Source organism: Kogia breviceps, chromosome 17, assembly GCF_026419965.1.
Source record: "Kogia breviceps isolate mKogBre1 chromosome 17, mKogBre1 haplotype 1, whole genome shotgun sequence".
Classification (NCBI taxonomy): domain Eukaryota; kingdom Metazoa; phylum Chordata; class Mammalia; order Artiodactyla; family Physeteridae; genus Kogia; species Kogia breviceps.
The window spans coordinates 40,306,824-40,327,151 of record NC_081326.1 but is presented as its reverse complement, the minus strand read 5'-3'; the positions used below and the strand labels follow the sequence as shown (position 1 = coordinate 40,327,151).

At 38.5% G+C, this 20,328-nt stretch overlaps 1 long non-coding RNA gene across 1 annotated transcript in view; it reads right to left on the bottom strand.

Annotated features, from left to right (window-relative positions):
• LOC136792945 (uncharacterized) overlaps window positions 1–19,727 on the bottom strand; it is a 29,102-nt gene extending 9,375 nt beyond the window's left edge. The window contains exons 1-2 of the long non-coding RNA XR_010837589.1: window positions 19,640–19,727; window positions 14,452–14,534 (exon numbers count right to left, since the gene is read on the bottom strand). This is a non-coding gene — a long non-coding RNA (uncharacterized lncRNA). The remainder of the gene's footprint in view (window positions 1–14,451; window positions 14,535–19,639) is intronic.
• Between the last annotated feature and the right edge of the window lie 601 nt (window positions 19,728–20,328).

Here is a 20,328-nt window from a genome sequence, read left to right as displayed (position 1 = left end):
ATACCTTCCCTCAGTCTTATCTTTTCACTTTTGAAAGGTCTCTTTTGATGAGTCGAAGTTCTTTGTTTTAATGTAGTTGAATTGCTCAAGCTTTTATTTTATGGCCAGCACATTTTGATATATTTAAAAGATCTATGGTCAGAAAGATAATCACCTACAGAACTCTAAAAGTTTTGCATTTGACAAATAAATAATTCATGTATTGATAAAATTGATTTTTGTGTTTGGTATGAGGGAGGGATCCAATTTCACTTTGTTTCCCTTTATAGGTAATTGTGTCTGTCTTTATTGTTTTCAGGTAGGAAAAGTGACAGAAAGTCTAAGAAGAAAATCTCGCAACAGATATTTTTCTCATTGGAGTCAAAGGGGAGAAGGCCATGTCACCCATTTGAAAGAACACAAATCTAATGTAATGTTCAGATTTATCATCAGATTGCAGGAATGGGAAGAGCCTTCAGAGTTATATAATTTATCACTCAGCCTCCAGAGATGCTTCAACTAAATCTCTCAGGACAAATTAGTATCTGACTCGCATTTTGAGATATCTCTGGGAAACTATTTCTCATTCCAACCCTTGATTGTTTTTCTTAGGAAACTTCTCCTCTGCCTAGTCATAGAATCATGCTCATTTCCTTTACACTAAGCCCTACTGGAAAATAATTTACTGTAATAATAACTTGCACATGGATCAAAACTCTCCCCAAAGATCATAAACTCAGATTAGTTTAAATTAGCATTGTAGATAAAGGTTTTGAATCCTTGTCCATTATAACTTTCACTGGCCTATAAAACATTTGCCTCTCTTTTGGACCAACAAAAGAGTCAGAGCACTGCTGTGGTGATGGCAGGGGTCATTAATAGCATAGAGAATATTGGTGGGGGTTTTTTTTCAATTGAAAAAATATCACAATCATTTAATTTTATTTAAGTCTAACTCAATTTATTTTTGCCCTCCTAGAGGAGGGAATAAATACAGGAATAGAGTTAGAAATGGTAACTGTTTTACACAATAACAACAGCAACAAAAACTGAAAGATGAGTTGCAAATTATGAGTTTAAACCTAATTCTCAGGTTTTGGAACTTCTAGAGATAACGGGGAAACAAGGGACAGAAATAATTAAATAGGCTGTGGTTCCATTTTAGCCAATTACATGCTGAAAATAGTACAAGAAAGCCCTTTTGACAATTCAAATACAAGGTCATACTCTTGGATAGATATTTTATCTAGTAATAAAAGTGATAATTGTCTTCATATTTGTAAAGAATTAAGATAAAAGTAAGTCAGGAAACCGACCTCAACCTGCTAATTCTGAGAAAACCATAAATTATTTCACCTCTTTCTATTATGTTCTAGTGCTCTTCTTCCCTGGTGAAGTTTTCTTCTTGGTATGTCTCAATTTGCTTGCCTTTAACATTCTCACTGCAGATCCTTTCTCATTGGCTGACAAAGCATACTTTTTTTTAAAGGGCAGGGTTTGAGTTATGGTTTTCCTATGCAGCTTTAGTGCTCTCAAGATAGGTACACAAGAAGTGAGTCATAAAGACACACATCAGTTTTAGGTGGAAGTTATTGATGATGGCTTTATTGCTTTTATGGACAACTGGAAACAGCAATGCACATTTAGGGGTGGGGATAGAGAGATGATATGTAAACATCTAATTTCCTTTTCTTTTTTTTAAACATCCTTTTTGGAGTATAATTGCTTTACAATGTTGTGTTAGTTTCTGCTGTATAACAAAGTGAATCAGCTATATGTATACATATATCTCCATATCCCCATATCCCCTCCCTCTTGCGTCTCCCTCCCACTGGCCTCCCTATCCTAACCCTCTAGGTGGTCACAAAAATCTCTTATATAGCAATGCTGCTAATAGCGATCTAAATGAAGCCTTAATTGAGGCTTGTACTAAAATCATTCAAATGCTGAAACAGACTTTAAAACTGGAGGCTGCATTCTCTGGGAATTAGTAAATGGACTAGAAGTTATAGTTCTGTTTTTGTTTTATGTTCAAAGATGTATACTCACAACTCCCTCCCCATTATACTGGAAGGTAAACAAGCTCTATTGGGTTCAGATCAAAGAGTTCTTGGGTTCTTGCTTTGCCTCTGCCATAATGGGATGAGTTTTGAACAAATCACTCTATTTTTCTTCTGTTTTTGTTACGATATTAAATGGAGATGACCAACATGTTTTACAAGGCTTTTGTTAGAAATAGAAATACTTCAGTATGTTTAACTACTACATGCTATGTTCACTAGCATGATTCTTCATTTGCCCTTGAAGTAATTTAGGAGGCATCTGGATTCTGGTGTATCTCCGTTCTTGGTTTAGAACTAAAAAGAGTAAATCAAATAATTATAAAAAAGACTATATGAAAGCCTAAAGCATATATTAATGTATATTTTTAAGAGAGAAATGAGAGGAAGGAGTAAAAGCATCTTTTTTGTCATTTTCCTCCAAGTTTCAACTTTATACCCTAAGAAAGCAAAAATCAAAGAATTACACTGGGGACTCTCCATTTGAGTGTCAAAACATACATGCCAGTGTGTTTCTGAGTGAGAAGTAGACAGAGGCAGGTAAGAAGTCCCTTCTAACTCCCCCTTTCATACGTAAGCACCTCTGGTCCAGGGTGGAAGACCTGTAGCCTTTCAGCCACCCTGGCAGGGCCAGGCTCTCCAGGTGGGTTGCCCAGCAGGGCTGGAGTGGCTGTGTTGTTGAACTGAGTCAGTTTAGGGCCAGTTCCCACAATTCAGTTTGGTTTGTGTTTGGTTCCTGGCAACGGTCCAGGAAAGGTAAGGAACTGGTGGGTAAGAAGGAAGGGGATAAAGAAGCAGATGTGTAGTGGAGAGTCCACTAATTACCATTTTTCTGTCCTATTCAGAGGCAAATGATTGGTCTTTGTTGGCTGTTCCTTTCAGTGAACACTTATGTGCTGGGGAAGACACTGTCCTTCAGATTCTTTAATTTTTTTTAATGAGTGTAGTTGATTTACAATGTTGTATTAATTTCTGCTGTACAGCAAAGTGATTCAGTTATATATACGTATGTGTGTGTGTGTGTGTGTGTATATATATATATATATATATATATATACACACACACATTCTCTTTTTAAAATATTCTTTTCCATTATGGTTTATCATAGGATACTGAGTATAGTTCCCTGTGCTATACGGTAAGACCTTGTTGTTCCCTGTCCTTTAGATTTGTTATCTGCACCTCCAATGGAATATATAGTCAGTGTTTTTTTCAGTGAATTCATATGATATTCTTATGACTCCCAGAATAGCTTGCCAACGGCCATAGTTCTTTTGTTTAAAAATAGAAAATGTGTGTGTGGGAAGCATCTGTATGGATGGTGTGAGAGAAGAGTTTGAATGGGGGCAGGAGTTGCGTTGGGTAGCGGAGGATGTCAGAAAGAATAGAAGCATGTAAACCACAGAAAGTGTAATGAATTAAAATTCTGAGACACAATGGCAATAAATGCTTACATATTAAGCAGTATATCACCTAAAGGGAAAATAAAACAAAAAGATCATAGTATGAATTGCTGAGATGTCTCAGAACTTAATGGTTTATTTTGTCTTTTTTTAAAAGAAATCTATTCAGGAAAAAACTACAAACCTACTTGTCTTAGAAACTTTTTATTTGGTTTCCAGGTGCAACAAAAATTTGAGCTTTTAAGTTTTACTTTTAACATTGAGGACCTAAGGGGTAGAAGCATTATTGCTTTTGAGCAAAAAAAAAAAAAAAAAAAAAGACTTTGTGACAACTAAGCTTGAATTGAAAATAGTGTTACGCATTCTGCATACATAGGACACAAGCCTGGTCTAAAAGGATGCTTTTTTGATTAGGTGCGTACAACCGGAATTTTGGCCCAGGTCAGCCTGTGACGCTTTCCCTGCTCCTCCAGCCCAAATCTCTCCTTCCTCTGCAATCCCACAGCTTCTTATTATCATCTCCCAGGTCACCTATCATGTGCCCTAAACAGCCCCTACTAAGTGTCTTGAGAACTTAGGCCATATTTTAGATTAAGCTCCCTAGAAACAAAGCCAAAGACAGAATTTCATGTGCAAGTGATACATTGAAGGAGTTCTCTCAGGAGGCATCTGTAGGGTAGTGAGGGCAGCCGAACAAGGATGGGGAAGCATGTGGCTTCCATCAGATCCTCTCAAGCTTTGGAGCATAAATTGTACTGTAGAGTCTGTCCTACCTTGAAACAAGAGAGCAAGACGTTTATACCCTTCCCTTGGGCTCCTGACATTGGAGGAGGGTATCTTAACTTTGGGCAAGGTGGCTTCCATTGCCCAAGGGCAATCCTCTGGACAAGGTTGCATGGGTGAGCCTTTAGCCAAAGCCACAGCAGAAGCTAGGGGGACAAGCACATCAACCAGCAGGTAAAAGGGATTCCAAGGGATCTGGGTGAGGGTCTGATATCTGTTTCAAATTGGTATGGGAATCAGCATCATGCTTCCAGAATGGCGGGAGCATTCTGGAGCAGAATTGTTAACTGAAATACAGACAGACCTGGGTTGAGGGCTCACTTGGCAGGAACCAACATGGACTAATCAAGGCCTAAGACCAGATGATAATAATAAGAGTAACCACAATAATAGCTAATAGTTATAGCATGTTTACTGCATGTCAGGCCCTGTTCTAAGCCCTTTACTTAAATGAACATATTTATTCTTCACAATAACCCAAACAAGTAGGTACTGATCTTATTCCCAATTTACAGATGAGAACATTAATTTACAGAAGAGGAAGTAGCCATTCCTGGAGAGGTTCCATAAGTTCACTAAGGTTACAAAGCCAACAGGTGATTGAGCTGAGTTTTGAATCCAGGCCGTTTCTACTCTGAGTTCCTGTGCTCTATATCACCTCTCTGTATCACTGTCGCCTCCCCTGTCCAGAATCTAGTTACCAGGCCAGCAAAGTGGAGATGGTGTGTATTAGTCTCCTATTGCTGCTATAACAAATTATCACAAACTTAGTGGCTTAAAACACCACACACTTATGATTTTACAGTTCAGGAGGTCGGAAGTCTGAAATGGGGTTTCATCAGGCTAAAATCAAGGTATCAGCTCAGCAGGGTTCCTTCTGGAGGATTTAGGGGAGAATCTGTTTCCTTGCCTTTTCCAGCTTCTAGAAGTCTTCTACATTCCCTGTTTCATGGCCTCTTCTTCTTTCTTCAAAGCCATCAAAGTAGCATCAACAAATCTCTCTCTCACTCTGACTCTCCAGCCTCCCTCTTTTAAATTATAAGAACCCTTAGTAATTACATTGGGCCACCCAGATAATCCAGGATAATCTTCCCATCACAAAATCCTTAATCATAACTGCAAAGTTCCTTTTGTTAAGGAACTTTAGCATATTCATAGGTTCTGGGCATTAGGATGTGGACATCTTTGGGGGCCACTATTCTGCCCACCACAGAGTGGCAAGGAGCTGTCTCAGATTTAGTTTTGGCCACCTAGCCCAGCAGAAGGAAGGTTTAATATATTTTTTCATTGTAATTATGGAAGAATAAACTCACATTTCTTTCACATCTGAGTTTATAAACTGATATTCATACCTGGTACTATGGCTTGTATACACATCTTATAAACCACACTTATTCATTCATCCATTTAACAAACATTTATTTACCACCTGCCATAGACTGTTACATGAAAGAAATGATCTTCTATTATGTTGTAGCCACTTTACATTTTGAGGTCAACTTGTTGGGGTCTAGGCTACTCCAACTAGTACAACTAAATTTGAAGTGCAACTTTAAATGTGAGCACTAGAGGGTAGGTTCCTCAAAGTCTAGCAGATGCCTTGTTATTTGGGTTAGATCATCTGTAATTTTAAAAAATTGTGATAAGACACACATAAGATAAAACTTACCATCATAACCATTTTTAAGTGTGCATACAGTTCAGTAGTGTTGAGTATATTCACATTGTTGTGAAAGAGATCTCCAGAACTTTTTCATCTTGCAAAAGTGAAATTCTATACCCATTAAACAATGGCTCTTTATTTCCTGCTCCCCACATTGCTGGCAACCACCATTCTACATTCTGATTCTATGAGTTTAACTACTCTAGATGCCTCATATAAGTGGAATCATACAGAATTTATCTTTTTGTGACTGGTTTATTTCAATTAACAAAATGTCTTTTAGGTTCATCCATGTTTTAGCATGTGTCAGAATTTCCTTCCTTTTTAAGACTGAGTAATATTCCACTGTATGTATATCCTACATTTGTTTACCCATTCATCTGTCGATGCACATTTGAGTTGCTTGTCTGTAACTCTTTCAGGGTCTAGGAGCCATCTCTATAGGAGGAGGACCCCACAGGCAACACTGGAGTTTGGCTTTTTATTTCTTCACCTCCTACAGACTCTTGCCACTAACTGAATTCTTTTTTCTTTGCCTCATCTTTATTTTAAAAAAATTTTTATTTTCATACAGTTTTTAAAGTTACTTTCCATTTACAGTTATTACAAAATATTGGCTATATTCCCCATTTTGTACAATACCTCCTTGAGCCTACCTACACCCAGTAGTTTACACCTCTCACTCGCCCACCCCTACCAACTGCATTCTAATTCTGAAGTGACAAATTTAGGGATTTAGGAATGGTAGTCGAATTAAAGTATATACAGATGCAAAATATGTTTTAAAAAAAAGTACTTGAGGAGTCACTAGTACATTTCTCCCTATATTTTGTTGTTCCATGTATAAAAAACAAATCTACAAAAAATGCTTGAAAATATGAGTAATGAAGGGCATTACTATAAGATGTAAAGCCTGAACTTGACATCAAAACACCCCAAATTATATTCATTACTTTGAAAATTTTTATTTGCCTCATGCTGGAGAACAGAATAGAATTTTATAGCTCTTTTATGATTACTCATAGCTTTTTGGTCTATTATCCAAAATAGAAGGCCTGTAATTTATACCTCTTATCTTTAAAAAAGATGTTTTTCAACTTTACATTAAAACAGAAAAAGAATGTTTCAAAAGGCAATTTAGGTCAGAAGTTTTTAGTAGTTAATAAAGCTTGGGTTTTTAGTTTTTAAAAAAGAACAGTGACACTCTACTTTTGGTATCCATCCTATAGAAACGTATACATGGTTGTATAAACAAAGATATTCATTGATTATTGTTTGTATCATTATAAAGAGAACAGAAATGTCCTAACCATCCAATGATAAGAGAATGGTTCTATAAATCACCATACGTCAATACTATAGAATAATGTGTGTCCATTTAAAAGAATGTAGCAGATCACTATACGCTTATCTGGAAATAGCTCCAAACATATTGTTAAGTTAAATAAAAGCAAGGCACAGATTAATATATATAGTATTCATTTCCTCAACCCATATTTTTTGAGAGTGAACTGCCTAATAGCTAGTTGTGAGAATTTAATGAGGTATAACTCATGCAAAACTTAATTAGAAATCATGTAAAACTTACTTAGAACACTGGCACATATATTAAGTGCTCCAAAATGTTAGTTCTTTTACTAGACAATATTCTGCTTGTATAAGACAAATATGCATAATAACATAATAACAAAATATGCAGAATAATCTCCAAGAATAAGTCTCTAAGACATGATTCTTCCACTTCCTTAAACAGGGCCAGTCCCTGGTGAAATTATGGACTTGTTCCTTATCATTCCCTTACTCACTTTGCAGACCTGCTACTCTTCAGACTTCCAGAGTCCTTGGGCTATAGTACTTCTATCCCCTCATGTCCCATCACCCCATCTACTCAAGATGCCTCATGTGGCCCTCATACAGACCTAGCATCTTTGAGCTGAAGATAAAATATCTATCTGTTCTGTGTCCTATGTCCATAAGATCCCGACTGAATTATTAGCTAATCTGGAAGAACCTGTTTATACCAGATCTACCAGTCTTTGCTAAGAATCCTCATTTTTCACAAAGATGTCACCATTTTGGAAACACATTCTCCTCTTACGGCATAAGTGCCAGACCTCTACCACTCCTGGTTCAGAGTACATGGAGGACGGGGTTTGTAATCTTGGTTTTGCAGTCCTGTGACCTGGCTCAGAAACCCAAATGCACAACTTGTTCTTGGCTCTGTGGTCTAGCACAAATTAATTACTTTTCCTAATTAAAACTTCTTCATCTGTAATTGAAGATAATATGTACTTTCTAAAAGTCATTGGAAGGATTTTTTTAAAAGTAGATGTAAAGAATTTAGCATAGGGTGGGGCATATAGGGTACACATACCAACTGGTAGAGGTATGGCTGTCTAGATAAATGAGTGGATATCTAGACAGTAAGTTTCCTGTGTCCGGGTCACTCTCTCATTAACATGTATGTTGATCTCATCTCCTTATTATGGCTGTAAGCTCCTTGAAGACCCTACCTTCTACTTAATTTTTTCCCCCATGGCTAAGGTGACTTGGTTCCCAGATCTTTCAAGGAATCTTTCCTGATCTCTTTGAGACACCATGGTCAGGACCATGCATTCATTTTCTGGATTGGACAGTATGGCCAGCAGAATAACATAGAAGTTAAGGCTATGCTCCCTAGAGTCCAACAAGATATAATTCTGCCACGTACTCATTGTGCAGTCATGGACAGATTATTTAACCCCAATAAGCCCCAGTTTCCTAGGATGTGAATGTGACCAGTAGAAATTCCTACCTCATAAGGGTTGATGTGAGAATTAAATAAGATTGTGTGTGTAAAAGATGTGACAGAATGCCTGGTGTATAATAAATGCTGATAAATGTTAACCGATATCATCATCTTCAGCATCATCATCCCCATCATCGTCATTGTCATTATCTTCCTCCTCATCATAATGCTAGAAAACTAGCCCTAATATTGAGCATATAGTTCTCATTCCTTCATTGAGACCATTGCTTAAGGATTGTCAACTATACCAAGAACTGTGACGGGTGCGGTAGGATATATAGATGAATGAGCATGCCGCTGAAATCACTTTGCTCACTCAGTGAAGGAGACAAACACATAGACAAAGCGGCGAGTTAAATGACAGGGAGGTGGTAGCAGGGAGCAGGGTAGAAGGAGGATTCTCTGGATGAATTGAATGGGCATAGATGTGCTCTCTGGAAAGGCTGACCCATCATTTCCATTTCCTCTCAGATCATGAATGTACGTTTTGTCCAGGGCTGGGGAAAACACTCTACCTTCACTGCCTGGCTCTTAACAGAGGCTGCCTGGGAGGGCTTCTGGACAAATGGGAGGAAAATGTGACATCATGACACAGGAAGAGATGTTCTGGAACAGGTGGAACTCTGTAGTTATCCTCTGGACCCTGATGCTGGCAGTGGCAGTGCTGGATTGGGGGCAGGCCCTCACTCATTCATTCATTCATTCATTCATCCAACTGTCTCTGAAACTTCTTGAGGTCAGTCTCTCATTAGTGTCAGTGGTTGGGCTCCTACATAAACATGTGATGCCTAGCATGTTCCATGTTTACAAACACTCCAAACCTTCTGTCAACTATTTACTTTTTAAAGGTTTGTTTATCTTCTATGTTTACAAATTATGATGCTATATACAGACTTTCATGTATAGAGAAGAGAGCACATGATTTGAGTCATAAAACTTAGATTTTCATCACAGTTCTGCTTTGGATGTCACTTTAACTTTCTGGGCCACACTTTTCTCATCTGTAAAATGGGAGTGACATCATTATCATTGCTGTTACTAAAAAGAACACATTTTACATTTGTAACTGTTTTTTTTCTTAAAGAATAGAAAGATTGGTGAAAAATCAGTGGATAAAACATCTTGATTTGCCAGCTGCTGGTCAGTATACATGTTTAAATCACACTAAAAATGTGATTTGCTCTAGATATGCTCTAGAATGCTCAAATGGGGTGCCCGAGAGCGGCGGACTCCAACATTTTTGGCACCAGGGACCGGTTTTGTGGAAGACAAGTTTTCCACGGACTTAGACAGGGGCACGTGGTTCAGGAGGTAACGCGAGTGGTGGGGAGCAACGGGGAGCGGCAGGTGAAGCTTCACTCGCTGGCCCTCCGCTCACCTCCTGCTGTGCGGCCCAGTTCCTTACAGGCTGTGGACTGGTATCGGTCTGCGGCCCCCGGGGGCTGGAGACCCCTGCCCTAGAGTATCAAGGTGCAGTGATAGTTTTGCCAGCCAGTGATAGGCATTGCATACAGGCCTCGTCATTTTTAGCATTTTATTACAAATGTTCAATGAGAACATTGATTAAAGAGATTCTGAATGTGGCTTTTAATAAAGCAGAGATGGCTGGCTTCTGCTGGCAAGATAGGAGGATATGAGTGTATGGTGACTTCGATCTTTGAAGAAATTTATACAGAAGGATAAGAAAGGAAGAAGAGGAAGGAGCAACAATATTAAGGAAAAAAAAACATCAGTTAATGAGGAGCCAGGGCAAGAAATAGATTCCAAGTCCAGTTCCATGTCTGTGGCCAGGGAAATGGATCTAAATGCCATTAGAAATGAATTATATTGAGTTCTGTTAATATTTGGGTTTTGCCTGAGCAGAAAAATGCTGTAGAATTTCTAACTCTATTAACCTTGAGATCTTCATTTTTGAGCAGGGGAGGGTTCAAATTATTTTACATGTTTGTTATATTACAATTAAATTTAACCTTGAGATGAAATGTGCATCTGGGGAAATAATAAGAGTTAGAATCAGATCATTCTGGATATTAATTCCTCTGCAGCATTCACAGAGAGGCCAAGCCTCTCCAAGGCTGCTCCCAGACAATAGCTGAGCATGGTGAGGCATGGGGATATAAGAATCCTGGTGATTCCTACCCAACATGGGGCTCCTCTAGCGGGAAAGTTTTGTTCTAGAATTTCCCCCATAAACCTGGCTGAGATTTTTCTCAGACCTGTGCTACAGTCTGAGTCTCCTCCTACTTAAACCTCCTTCCTTACCCCCTTCTTTCACCGGGTCAGACCTTTTGCAGCATCATGACCTGAAGGCTTTCCCTGTTACTCCTGCTTCCTCTCTCTTTCATCCTCTATAGAAATTGCTCACTAAAACTTTTGCACTTTTCAATCAATGTTGACATCTGCTTCTTGGCAGGCTTGAACTGACAGATCCTCAGAGGTCTTTTGTGAAGATTAAATGCAATCATTCACATAAGGTGCTTGGCATGGTGTTGGATTCATAGCAAGATCATATTGAAAACTGGCTGATGAAATTCTGAGAAAGAAGAATAAAGTTAGAGGAATCACACTACTTGATTTTACGACTTGTTATAAAGCTACAGATATCAAGACAGTGGAGGCATTGGTGAAGGGATATAGACACACTTGTCAATGGAAGAGAATAAAGAACTCGGAAATGGACCCACACAGATACAACCAATTGATTTTTGACAAAGGTGTAAAAGCAGTTCAATGGAGAAAGGATGGTCTTTTCAACAAAGTATGTTGGAACGATTGGACATCCATAGGCCAAAAAAAAGAGAAACTTGACCTAAGTTCACACCTTATACAAAACTTAACTCAAAATAGATCATAGATCTAAAACTATAAAACTTTTAGAAGAAAACACAGGATAAAATATTTGTAACTTGGTGTTAGTTTTTAGATATGACACAAAAGCATGATACATAAAAGACTATAATCATAAGTAAGATTTCATCAAAATTAACAATTTTTTGTCAATGAACTATATTGTTAAGAGAATGAAAAGAGGAGCTACAAACTGGGAGAGAATATTGGCAAATTAAATGTTCTACAAATGACCAGAATATGTAAGAACCCTCAATACTCAACAGTAAGAAAACAAACAAACGAATTAAAACACAGGCAAAAGATGAACAGATACTTCACCAGAGAGGATACAAGGATGGCAAAGAAGTATAAGAAAAGATTTTCAACATTTTTAACCATCAGGGAAATGCAAATTGAGGTCACAATGAGATATTACTGCATGTCTAGTAGAATGGTTAAAATAAAAATTACTGACAATACAGCCTGCTGATAAGTATGCAGAGCAACAGGAGCTCTCATTCATAGTTGATGGGAATGCAAAATAGTACAGCCACTCTGGATCTTTCCCATATGAGCCAGCAACTTTACCATATGAGCCAGCAATCCCACTCCTGGGCATTTATCTTAGAGAATTGAAAACTTGTGTTCATATAAAAATCTGTACACAAATATTTAGATAAGCTTTATTCCTAATTGAAACTGGAAACAACCCAAATGTCCTTCCACAAACGATGCATAAACTTTGGTAGAGGCATGAAATGGAATACTACTCAGCAATGAAAAGGAGCCAACTATTAATACATGCAACAACTTGGATGAATCTCAAGGCATTATTCTGAGTGAAAGAAAATCTCAAAAGTTTACATACTATATTATTCCATTTATATGACAGTCTCTAAAAGACAAAACTAGTGATACAGAACTGATCAGTGTCCAGGGGATGGGGTCGGTGAGGGTGTGACTACAAAGGGGAGCATGAGGGAGTTTTCTGAGGTGATGGATTTGTTCTGTACCCTGATTGTGGTGGTGGGTATGCGAATCCCTACATATACTAAAATGCATAGCACGGTACACACACACACCCACATACACATAAACAACACACAGGTTGATTTTACTACATGAGAATATATATTTTTAAAATTTTATTAATTTATTTATCTATTTTGGCTGTGTTGGGTCTTAGCTGCATCAGGGAGGATTCTCACTGTGGCATTCGGGATCTTTTGTTGTGGCACGCAAGCTTAGTCATCCCACGGCATGTGGGATCTTAGTTCCCTGACCAGGGATCGAACCCACATCCCCTGCATTGTAAGGAGGATTCTTTACCACTGAACCACAAGGGAAGTCCCCCTTACATGAGAATTTTTAAAATAAAATTAATTTTAAAATTAGTCATTAATGTTATTGATATCACTGAGTGTTATGTAAATAATAGTTGCACTGATTGTTGTCTAATTGTTTTAAGTGTTCCTGTTTTTCACTTCCCACACCCTGCTAAACCTACCATCAGGCTCATACTTGCTGTGTTCTAAAGTGTCATTCAGTCCCATGGTCAGAATAGGAAGATTTTGTTCAGAAAATTGGTTCAGTAAAGGATAGCTATCGATTGCTATGAAGGTTGCATAGTCGATTTACTTGAAGTTAGTAATGATGACAGTGATGATGCTGATTATGATAATGGTGTTCTGAAGCTCTGGAGCATTTTCTCAATGGTTCATATGTGTAAGAAGAGCCTAAGAGATATTAACATTAACTCTTCCCATTGGCATGAAAGTCAGCAAGTCATGGCTCAAAATGTGGTGAGGACTTCCTGGGGAATCCCTGGAGCGACACATCACTGTTGCTTTGAGGAACTAAATGATTCTTTTGGCTTCCTAGAAAAACTCTCAATGGGTCTGCACGGGAGAGTGGAAACCACAGAAATAACTGTGAGACTTGATTCCTCACCTTTTTGCTTGTCACTTTCTAATCAAGCCCTGGCTTTTTGTCAGTGGCTGACCCTGCTTCTGATGATCAGGCAGTGTCGTCACCAGTTTCCTCTGGATGGCAGATGGTTGGCCCTAGCCCAGTGGCGGAACATAAAGGCTGGCATGGAGGTACCTGGGTACCACTTGTATATGGAAAGTGTAGCCACCAGACCACCTTCGCCCCCTTTGGATTGTCAGTTTTTCTCCAAAGCCCACCCGGCTCATCTACCATCCACAGGCCCGCTCTGAGTTCGGAGTCCCTACGCGAGGCTAACGATTCCCTGGTGGAACATAGAATTCCGCAAACCTTATTTATGCATTCATTGAAAGCCCATCCACCTTCAAAGGAAAATTCACTAAGGATAGAAATGTGAATTTTGTGTGTACGGAGAATACTGTGGGTGTCCCTTTGATGACATCATATTGTACAACAGATTCCCAAAGTGATTTCTCAGTGTTTTTTCCAAGAGACGTGTTCGACAACACTGGTATCAAAATAAGAAAAATTAATGACACTGAGTTATTATATTTTTCATTTATCAAATTGGCAAAGAATAAGAAATGACCTTGTCCATACCTTCACTCTGCAAGTTCGCAGCTTGACTGGTCTAATTCTCAGGTCCAGCCAGTGCCCTCTTCCTGCACACAGCCTCATATTTTAATTTACTATTAGTTATTTACTATTACTGAATAAAGCTTAATGCTTTTCTATTATAAAAGCAATATGTGCTCAGTACAGAAAATAGATAAAATACCAAAAACTGCAAGGAAACAAAAACAATTACCTGTAGAGAACAGATTTGTGGTTGCCAAGGGGGAGGGGGTTGGAGAAGGGATGGAGTGGGAGGTTGGGATTAGCAGATGTAAGCTATTATACAGAGAATGAATACACAACAAGGTCCCACTATATAGCACAGAGAATTATATTCAATATCCTATGATAAACCATAAAGGAAAAGAATTTTTAAAAATTACCTGTAGTCTCAATAGCCATAGCCGATCACTGTTGAAAGGTCGAAGATATTCCTCACAACTGCTTTTGTAAAGCGCACGTGTTCCTATTTTTAAATAGAGTTAGTATGACATGAAATATAGTATTCTGTAGCTTACTTTCATTTTCATGTAACATCTTATCAAGCATAGTCTTGCTCCTACACATTCACATCATTTAAGCAGGGCAGTTGGCAGTTCTGTCCCCAGTGATGATAGTCATAATGCCTCATCATAAAAACTCTCATCCCCATGGCTGTCCCACTGCCAGGTTAATTTCCTTACTCTGTTAAGACTTTTGTGCTCTCTCTTTCTGTCCGCTGCCACAGGGAGGGGGAGAATTAATGTTTATGTGGGGTTTTCACTTCCGGTTAAAAGCTTTACAGCTGACAAACATCTCCCTACCTTAAAGGGCCTCTTGGGATGCAATTCTGTGTCTCTTAGAGAGCCTAGGATGTGTCCATGGAACACCCTGGCATCTTTGCAGCAAATTTCCAAGACAAGAGGAGATACTCATCTGAGTCTAGTGTTACCAACCTTATTAATGCCTAATTTATTCTCTGAAATAACACCACCTGCCACAGTTTAGAGTTTTGTTTTCTAAAGCCCTCCTCAGTGTTTTCTGGAATACCCAAGAAAAACAAATGCCTGTTTGCTACAATCTTTCAAATCGGCTTCCTGTAAAATAATGACAATAGAGGATTCCAGCTGCTCCACTAAGTCTCAGAAATGACGTAAACTTGTTGAATCTCATTCAGACCTGTACTTCAAAATTAAGAAAGAATAAAATTATAAAACTTTATAAAACTTTACTGCACATCTGAAGACAATGCAGAAAAAATGCAAAGTATCCTGAATTTACAAAAAAGGATCTTAAAGGATCTTGAAGACCCAACCCAAGCACTCCCGTTCAGGGAAGGCTTCCCAGAAGAGGTGATATATGAGTTGAAGAGTTAAGGATGAGTAAGAGTTAACTGGGGTGGGGTCAGGGGCAAAGAGTGAGACCGTCTTGGCAAGGAGTGTGATATGAGCAAAGGTACAGAAGCAAAAAGCAGGGAGGTGAATCTGTTCAGTGTTCTGCTATTAAAGAATAAAGTACGAGGTGGTGTGGTGGGTAGAGGGAGATTGGTCATAAGTGAGACTAGAAACCTAGGGAGGGAACAAAAGAAAAACCCACACTGGTCCAGGCTGAACACAAAATGTTTTATTCCAGTGGGATTTATTGATTTGGTGACTCTGTCTGCCACAATTTTGTACAATATGAAAACCCTTATATGTAAACTGAAATATGAGCAAATGTATTTTAGCAATTTTTACTCCCCAAATTTCTCCTCAATAAGAACCTATCTTCAAATATTTTCTATCCTTTCTTGATGTAGAGTTTTGTGTAAGTTTATATCATTTGTAAGTTTCACCCTAATGGTAAGAAATAAGCTTATATTTGAATTAGGGTATACATGTACATATATATACAAGCGTGTGTGTGTGTGTGTGTGTGTGTGTGTGTGTGTGTGTGTATTTGTAAGGTGGCACAATAAATATACTTTGTACTTCATTCCCTAAATATCCTTTCATATCTCTGTGGCTTGATGCATGCTATTCCTATGCCTGAATGCCTTTCCTCCCAATTCTTTGCCACCTGATAAATTCTTGCATATTCTTCAAACCCAGTGCCCCCTCCTTGAAGCCATCCATCATGGCCCTGGCTGTGTTTATTGTTCTATCTGTGCGCCCAGGTCATGTTCTATCACTTTTGTAGCACTTAAGACAGTAGTTCTCAACTGTGGCTGTATGGTAAAAACATTGGGGTTGCTTTGCAAAAATACCCTTGCTTGGATTCCACCCCTAGGGATTTTGATGTCATTAGTCTCGGGTGGGGTCCAGGGATCAGTATTTTCCAGGTTCAAATGTGAAGCAAAATTGAGAATCATGACTTATCTAACACTAACTTAACTTTATTTCACAAATTTTGAAATGTTGTAGTTTTATTTTCATTCAATTCAAAATATTTTCTAATTTCTTTTGAAACTTGCTCTTTGATACATGGATTATTTAGTAGGATATTCTTTAATTTCCAAGTATTTGAATATTTTCAGTTATATTTTTGTTATTGATATCTAATTTAATTCCATATGGCCAGAGAACTTACATTGTATGCTTTTAATTCCTTTAAATGTTGAGGTTTGCAATAGAACCCAGAATATGGTCTGTCTTGGTGAATATTCAATGTGTATTTGAAAACCATCTGCAGGCTTTTGCGGTTGGAAGGATGTCAATTTGATGTAGTTGTTTGATGGTATTGTTCAATTCTACTATATCCTCATGGATTTTCTGTCTACTTGTTCTAACAACTACTAAGAGAAGAGTATTAAAGTCTCCAGCTATAATTGTGAATTTTTCCATTTTTCCTTCCAGTACTATCAGCTTTTGTTTCATGTATTTTGAAACTGTTGCTAGTTTCATACACATTTAGACTTATGTCTACCCGGTGAATTGACACTTTTATTGTGGTGTAATGTCCATCTTTACCCCTGGTAACTTTCTTTTATTCTTTTTGTTTGAATTTATTTTATTTATTTATTTTTTATACAGCAGGTTCTTATTAGTTATCTATTTTATACATATTAGTGTATACATGTCAATCCCAATCTCCCAGTACATCATCCCACCCCCACCCCACCACTTTCCCCCTTGGTGTCCATACGTTTGTTCTCTACATTTGTGTCTCTATTTCTGCCCTGCAAACCGGTTCATCTGTACCATTTTTGTAGATTCCACATATATGCATTAATATACGAAATTTGTCTTTCTCTTTCTGACTTACTTCACTCGGTATGACAGTCTCTAGATCCATCCACATCTCTACAAATGACCCAGTTTCATTGCTTTTTATGGCTGAGTAATATTCCATTGTATATATGTACCACATCTTCTTTATCCATTTGTCTGTCGATGGGCGTTTAGGTTGCTTCCATGACCTGGCTATTGTAAATAGTGCTGCAATGAATATTGGGGTGCATGTGTCTTTTTGAATTATGGTTTTCTCTGGGTATATGCCCAGTAGTGGGATTGCAGGGTCATATAGTAATTTTATTTTTAGTTTTTTAAGGAACCTCCATACTGTTCTCCATAGTGGCTGCATCAATTTACATTCCCACAAACAGTGCAAGAAGGTTCCCTTTTCTCCACATCCTCTCCAGCATTTACTGTTTGTAGATTTTCTGATGATGCCCATTCTAACCGGTGTGAGGTGATATCTCATTGTAGATTTGATTTGCATTTCTCTAATAATTAGTGATGTTGAGCAGCTTTTCATGTGACTCTTTCCTTTCCCATGTTAGGGAAACTTTCGACTATAATCCCTTTAAATATTTTCTTGGGTCCTTTCTCTCTCTCTTCTCCTTCTGGAACCCCTATGATGTAAATGTTGTTGATTTTAATATTGTCCCAGAGGTCTCTTATACTGTCTTCATTTCTTCTCATTCTTTTTTCTTTATTCTGTTCCATGGCAGTGATTTCCACCATTCTGTCTTCTGGGTCACTTATCCGTTCTTCTTCCTCTGTTATTCTGCTATTGATTCCTTCTAGTGTATTTTTCATTTCACTTATTTTGTTGTTCATCTCTGTTTGTTTGTTCTTTAATTCTTCTAGGTATTTTTTCTTTAATTCTTCTAGGTCTTTGTTAAACATTTCTTGCATCTTCTTAATCTTTGACTCCATTCTTTTTCTGAGGTCCTGGATCATCTTCACTATCATTTTTCTGAATTGTTTTTCTGGAAGGTTGCCTATCTCCACTTTATTTAGTTGTTTTTCTGGGGTTTTATCTTGTTCCTTCATCTGATACATAGTCCTCTGCCTTTTCATTTTGTCTATCTTTCTGTGAATATGGTTTTTGTTCAACAGGCTGCAGAACTGTAGTTCTTCTTGCTTCTGCTGTCTGCTCTCTGGTGGATGAGGCTATCTAAGAGGCTTGTGCAAGCTTCCTGATGGGAGGGACTGGTGGTGTGTAGAGCTGACTGTTGCTCTGGTGAGCAGAGCTCAGTAAAACTTTAATCTGCTTGTCTGCTGATGGGTGGAGCTGGGTTCCCTCCCTGTTGGTCATTTGGTCTGAGGCGACCCGGCACTGGCACCTACCAGGCTCTTTGGTGGGGCTAATGGCGGACTCCAGGAGGGCTCATGCCAAGGAGTAATTCCCAGAACTTCTGCTGCCAGTGTCCTTGTCCCTACGGTGAGTCACAGCCAATCCCTACCTCTGCAGGAGACCCTCCAACACTAGCAGTAGGTCTGGTTCAGTCTCCTATGGGGTCACTGCTCGTTTCCCTGGGTCCTGATGTGCACACAACTTTGTATGTGCCCTCCAAGAGTGGAGTCTCTGTTTTCCCCCAGTCCAGTCGAAGTCCTGAAATCAAATCCTGCTAGCCGTCAAAGTCTGATTCTCTAGGAATTCCTCCTCCCATTGCTGTTCCCCCAGGTTGGGAAGCCTGATGTTACCCCTGGTAAGTTTCCTTGCTCTGAAATTTACTTTGTCTGTTATTAATGTAGCCATTCTAGCTCTCTTTGCATTAGTGTTTGCATGGTCTATATTGCCCATCCTTTTACTTTTAACCTACCTATACCATTGTATTTAATGTGGGTTTCCTGCAGACAACATGTAGTTAGGTCTTTCTCTGTTATTTACTATGACATTCTCTTTCTCCTAAAAGATGCAGTTAGACTACTTAAATTTTCTGTAATTATTTATGCATTTGAATTAAGTATTCCACTTTATTATTTGTTTTCTATTTGATACCTCCCCTGATCTCTCCCCTCTGCTGCTATCTTTTTAATTATTTGAATATTTTAAATGATTTTGTTAGTGGTTGCTCTAGAGATCACAACATATTACTTAACATTCACAACCTACCTAGAATAAATATTTTAGCATTTCAAGTGGCGTTCAGAAAGTTTGCCATCATATAAGTCTCTTTACTCTCCTCCCTTTATGTCAGTGGTCCCCAAACTTTTTGGCACCAGGGACTGGTTTTTTGGAAGGCAATTTTTCCACTGGGGGAGGGGGATGTTTCAGGTGGTAATGCGAGTGATGGTTCAGGTGGTAATATTAGCACGTGATGGGGAGCGATGGGGAGTGATGGGGAGTGGCAGATGAAGCTTCGCTGGCTCATCCACCACTCACCTCCTGCTGTGCGGCACCATTCCTAGCAGGCCATGGTCTGGTACTGGTCTGCAGCCCGGGGCTTGGAGACCCCTCCTTTATGTTATAGTGGTCCTGTGTGTAACGTCTATATGCATTGAAAACACCATCGAATAGTGTTATTATTTTTGCTTTTAACTGTAACATATTTAAAACTTCACAATTATTCTATTTACCCAGATATTTACTACCTCTGTGTATTGATTTTCTTTCCTTCATGAAGGTTCACATTTCCCTTTGATATCATTTCCTTTCCATCTCAAGAACTGCCTTTAGCATTTCTTTCAGAGAAGATCTGCTGACAACAAATTCTCTTACTTTTCCTCCTCCTGAGAATGTCTTCACTTCGCTTTCATTCCTGAAGGATATTTTCACTGTATACAGAATTCTAGGTTGACTGTTCTATCCTTTCAGCCCTTTGAAAGTGTTCTGTGGCTTCCTTCTGGTCTCCATGGTCTCTGATGAGAAAGCTACAGTCATTCTAATTCCTGTTCCTCTATAAGTAAAAGTATCATTTTTCTGTGACTTCTTTCAAGATTCCGCCCCACCCTTTTTAGTGTTTTCAGCTTGACTATGATACATATGAGCATGGATTGAGTTTACCCTGTTGGGACTTCTTGAACCTGTAACTGTTGAATCCCAAGTTTACTCTAATTTGAGAAAATTTCAGC